The sequence below is a fragment of the Falco rusticolus genome, unplaced genomic scaffold (assembly GCF_015220075.1).
Source record: "Falco rusticolus isolate bFalRus1 unplaced genomic scaffold, bFalRus1.pri scaffold_77_arrow_ctg1, whole genome shotgun sequence".
NCBI classification, from domain to species: Eukaryota; Metazoa; Chordata; class Aves; order Falconiformes; family Falconidae; genus Falco; species Falco rusticolus.
In genome coordinates, this window is record NW_023618242.1 from 64023 (window position 1) to 70022 (window position 6000).

The window sequence follows — 6000 nt, forward strand, 5'->3', positions numbered from 1 at the left end:
TCCAGCAATTAAGCAAGGCCCAAAAGAACCATTTTTGCCATTTGTGGAAAAGTTGCAACATGCTGTTGCCTCTCAAGTGTTTGACCCTCACCTGCGTGCCATGCTAGTAAGGCAATTAGCCAAAGATCGTGCTAATGCTGATTGTCAAAAAATAATAGAAGGATTGCCAGGAGGACCCAGCTTAGAAACTGTGATATCAGCCTGTGCCAAGGTAGGTGCCTTGGAACGCAAAATAGCAGTAATGGCTGCTGTGCAAATGCAATGTTACTCTTGCGGTAAGTCAGCACGCCTTAAACAGGGCTGCCCCTCCAAAAAACAATGCGTGGCAAAACCTAGACTGTCCACGTCAGAAATTCCTTGTTTCCACTGTGGAAAGAAAGGACATTTTGCAAAGCAATGTCATTCTCGTTTTGATAGAGAAGGATTCCACGCACCGGGCCAGGGAAACGCTCACAAGAGCGCGAGGAGGCGCGCAATGACACAAGTACCTCTGGCTGCCACACCAACCAGCCAGCCAGCCTCATGTGAGCAATTATCAGGGAGGACCCAAGGATCAGCAGGGATGGATGGATGCACCAGTGAATCGGTAACTCTAGCCAGCCATGGAGTGTTTAAGGTCCCTCTGAATGCTCAGGGGCCAACAGGGAAGGGCCTTAGTGCCTTACTGATAGGTCGATCTAGTACTACTTTACACAAGATCCAAGTCCATGTTGGTGTTATTGATGCAGACTTCACAGGTTAAATATGTGCCTTAGTTTCCACACGGGTGCCTCCTGTTACAATTCCGAAAAATACAGGCCTTGCTCAACTTGTGCCTTTTGTGAGTTGTGTTTCCCCAACAGAGCCCGCATGGCGGGGTGATGAAGGATTCGGCTCCACAGGAATACCTCAAGCGTGTTGGACGCAAGAACTATCTCCACAACGACCTAACCTGACCTGCACTGTGGCGTCATCGGGAGGTACTCCTGCACAAGTGAAGTTGAGCGGTCGGTCTTCTGGATACCGGAGCAGACGTAACTGTCATATGGAGCAAAGACTGCCGCCTCAAAGGGCTTTGGTAAATAACGCAGCGGGAGTTGTAGGTCTGGGGGGCATGACTACTAGCTGCTTGTCTGTAAAACCTATACAGATCAAAACACAAATGGACAGACTGCCTCCGTCTGGCCATATGTTACCACCGCACCACTCACTTTGTGGGGCCGAGATTGCTTAGGACAATGTGACAGAAAGCTTAGAAATAACTAGATTAACAGGAGATGGAAAACTTAGAATAATTAAAATTCTCATTGTCTGCACAAAGAGGAGCTTCACAGTGTGACTTGGCAAATGAGGCGAGGAGCTTCACAGTAGGACTTGGCAAATTAGGCCCGGTCCTGGGGCCCTTTGTACTGATAAGGTGGACCTGGGATGCTCTGTGTGCCGATAAGAAGACACCGGTATGCGAACCTCTGTGCCTTGAGGTAGGAAAACCGGATCTGTCCTGTTTTATGGATCGGAAAAAATTCAAGACACGACTGAGTCTGCGCGAAGAGTGAAGGTGAAAAGTTCAGAGCGAGGGAGACTACTAAGCCTTCATCCTCAACGACCCCCCGCGAGCACCACCAGGAGGCAGTGAGCAAGTGCAAATGGGAGGAAACTTATGTTAGTGACTTCTGGGTAGACTCATTATCCTAACCCAACCTCTTCTTGGGCATCTATTGAGTATGTATGAATGTATACTTGAAATCACACGTGCACAAAGAGGTCGGGGCAGCAGGTGCTTTTGGAATTATCCACCCTGATGCCCGCCGGTGAATTAAACGTGCCTGCTTTATAGCCTATGCTGAGTTACAGAGTTTAATTCCGCACGTCAAATGGGGAGTTTGTATCACCACGGATTTTTAACTGGGACCAACGTTCTACAGGGAGCGAAACAGCCTAGCCTTGGTCTCACTTGGTTAACCGATAAACCAGTATGGGTAGATCAGTGGCCCCTGCCCCAGGAAAAGCTGTGTGCCCTGCATGGATTAGTTAAGGAGCAATTAGACGCGGGCCACGCTGAAGAATCCCATAGGCCGTGGAAGACCCCTGTATTTGTGGTAAAAAAGAAATCAGGTAAATGGCGATTGTTGCGTGACCTGCGTAAAGTCAATGCAGTGACGGCCTCTATGGGGGCCTTGCAGCCAGGATTGCCGTCTGCCACCGTGACACCAGTGGAGTGAGACATTTTAGTTACTGATCTGAAAGATTGTTTTCTTACCATTCCTTTAGATCCAAAAGACAAAGCCAAGTTGGCCCTTACAGTACCAACTAGAAGTAGCTCTGAGCCCACAAAAAGCTACCACTGGACCGTGCTGCCTCAAGGCATGAGAAACCTGCCAACCATTTGTCAATGGTTTGTAGCCCAAGCCCTGAGCTCAGTGAGAGACAAATACCAAGATGTTTACTGTTATCGTTACACGGATGACATTTTGCTAGCAGCACCGTCAAAAGAGCTGCTGGAGACAGTTGAGAAGGATGCCAGGCACAGTTTAGCAGAGTTTGGATTGACTGTAGCTCCTGAAGAAGTTCAGAGGCAAGGGCCCTGGAAATATCTGGGCATGAATGTGCTGAAGAGAACTGTGTCTCCACAACCTATCAAATTGAAACTGGACGTAAAGGCCTTGAGCGATGTCCAAAAGCTTGCAGGAATGCCGAATTGGCTACAGCCTTATTATTTAGGCCTTACTAATGAACAAAGGCAACCTTTTTTGCAACTTTTAAAAGGAGACACAGATCTTTTAGCCCCAAGGCATTTAACACCTGCAGCCTTGGCACTTGTGAAAGAAGTCAAACAGTTGATCTCTGCACGACATGTGTGGCGTGTAGATATCACGCTTCCTTTAAGTGGTTTTATTTTAATGGACCAGTCTTCTCCTTATGCTATGCTGGCCCAGTGGAACCAGGCTTGGGAAGATCCACTGCATGTGCTTGAGTGGTTGGTTCTGCCTTTGCAGCCTAAGAAAACCGCTGTTGGATGGTACAAACTTGTTGCCGATTTGATCATAAAAATCCCAAAGTGATGTTTAGAGTGGACTGGAGTTGATGCGTCAGCTGTGATTAGCCCCGTACAACAATTCTCTTTTGAATGGGCGCTGTCAAACTCTACTGCCCTCCAAGTGGCTCTTGCCAATATTCAAGGGCAAGTTCAGTACCATCATCCACCTCACCCACTTTTGAAAATGACTGTAGATCTAACTTTGCAGCCACGGCAACTGAGTCAGAGACGACCAGTCAAAGGTGGCACAGTATTTGCAGACGGGTCTGGAAAAAACGGGGAAAGCCGTAGTTGCTTGCAAACAGAATGGGCAATGGCATTCCCAAATTGTGTATCGGGAAGGATGCCCGCAAGCTGTAGGGTTGCGGGCTGCGGCCTTGGCATTTCAATCCTTCCCAGGCCCTCTTAATCTCGTTACTGATTCAGCCTGTGTGGCAGCCCTCCTTCCCAAGTTAGAGATGGCTGTCCTTGGCCATGTCAACAATCCCAAGCTTTTTGCACTTTTGACTTTAGTTTGGGAAGAGATTCGGAAACACCATTCTCCATTTTATGTTACGCATGTTAACAGCCATGCTTCCCTACCCGGTTTTGTAATTGAAGGCAATGCTAGAGTTGATGCTCTGGTTTCTGTGGCTCTGTTGGTGCCTGTTCCTGATGTCCACCAGCAGGCTGTGTTAGCCCACCAATTTTATCATCAGAATTGGCGATCCTTGTATCATCAGTTTGGTCAAAAGGGTCTCTCTCAGGCTGCTGCAGGCAGTACTGTTGCAGCCTGTGCAGACTGTCAAAATGTTACCTCCGTGCCCGATTATGGAGTTAATCCTAGAGGCCTTCAAGCTTTACCGCTTTGGCAAACAGATGTAACTCATTACAACGAGTTTGGCAGACAAAAACATGTCCATGTTACAACAGATACATATTCTTCTGCAATGATTGCTCCTGCCCGCACAGGTGAGACCACTCGTGAGGTCATTCGGCCCTGGCAACGTGCTTTGTCTGTGCTCGGCGTCCCCCTTGCGATCAAAACGGTCAATGGACCTGCCTATAGCTCTAAGTCCGTCAGTCAGTTCCTTTCCCTGTGAGGGATCTCCCCCAAATTTGCTCTTCCCCATTCCTCCCGGGCCAAGCCATCGTTGAACGCATGAATGGTACTCTCAAACGCCTGCTTGAAAAACAGGGAGGAGGAATGAAGGGAATGACCCCAGAGGCACGTTTAGAGAAAGCACGCTACGTTTTGATCTTTTTGAAAATCTCTGCCGACCGTGCGGTGCCTCCCATTGTGCGGCACTTTGTGTCAATTGGTGCTAAGCAGCAAAAGCACAAAGGCGTCTTAGTACGCCTGAAAGACCCTTGTACCTTGTACACAAGGCATTCGTCAGGACCGCATGGATTGTTAACCTGGGGGAGAGGTTATGCTTGTGTTTCTACAGATGAAGGTCCGCGATGGATACCTGCTGGCTGTGTGCGGCCTGAGCTTAGCGTGCCGGATCGTGGGAGCACCGCTGCCGCCAGTCAACCCAACAGCTAATGTGCGGTCTCCTTAGCACAGCAACTGAACCCGTCCTGGTTTGGTGTGTCTGTGGTGCAAGGCAGTCAACCTTTCCACACATGTCTGATCGATGTGGCCTTCCTCAAAACTTGCAACGTGTGTTAACAGACATCATTGCGTAAAAGCAACGTACGATTTTGACAAAGACTTTGGGGAATGAAGGACCTTACTGAAAGCCTTCCGATATTTGGGATAATCGGTTACCTCTGTATAACGTTAAACCGCAAGAAGTTGATATTGTTGGCACTTTGAATGCCGACAGTTGTTTTTCTGTAGATGCTAATGTAGTAGGAGGCCATGATGGGACCATGACACCCGCATAAATCAACCCGTGAACATGTTGATAAGCATAATGCGCTTAAACGCCATATAGCTTTAGATGAAGCGTGTAATGACGTAGTTGATTTATGGAACCGATGGGAACATATTGCAGCAGCTCTTCGCTTACCCGGAGCAGCAGCAGGGAAAGCATTAAAAGAGTTAAATCACCTTCTTTGTTAGGTAGTTAAGAATGTGAGTCAAACCTCTAGTGTTCTGGGATTGTTAGCTGATGATTTGCCCCGAGTACAACACGCAGTTTTACAAAACAGAGCAACTATTGACTTTTTGTTGTTGACATCAGGGACATGGCTGAGAGTATTTTGGTGGCATGTGCTGCATTGATTGTAGGCGCCCATTGCAGCAACATGTTACCAAAATCTGAGAAAAATGCCGGGCTTTTGGCATCGATTCACCTCGACTGGCAGGACTGATTGTTTGCTATTGCCTTGTTGCCATTGTGTTTGCAAAGGACCCTGCAGCACACAGCAAAACCTGGTACTAGCTGTTCAAACCAAAAAGGGGGATTTTTTGGGGTCTGCAGCGCGACTGCAGATGAGTTAGTTGACTTTAAAGACTTGTCTTAAAGTCGTGTTCCTTTAAGACAGTCACAAAAATGACAAGTATGTGAACAGGATGTGTAGAACCGGAGCTTAGAACCGCAGCAAACGGGCACCTACAGCAAGAGCAAAGAGCAAGCAAGAGGAAGACGGGCAGACACGGGCCCCGTGGAGCGAGGCCAGCGGAGGCCCCATCTGGTTGGGAGCTGGAATGCCAGCGGCATGGGCAGAGGCCGAGGGCACAGGCTCTGCTCAGCGTGGAGAAGAGGGAGCACAGGGGCTCTCCAGCTCTGCCTGCTGGCGTGGGCCTTGCCTGCGCGGTCTTTCTGCCAGGGTGGAGCAGGCACACATGAGCCCTGGGGGAAAATGGTCAGCTTTTATTGGCCTCAGAAAGCATGCAGGGGCCAGCAGAGGCTGGCGCCACGATGTCCTCAGGGCAGCTGAATGCGTGGGCGCAGTCCCGGCAGCCATCCCTCCAGTGCCTCCCTGCGCTGCACCTTCCGCATGCAGCAGGGCTCAGGGGCAGCCGGCACCTTCATGGGCCCCGCTGGCAGCAG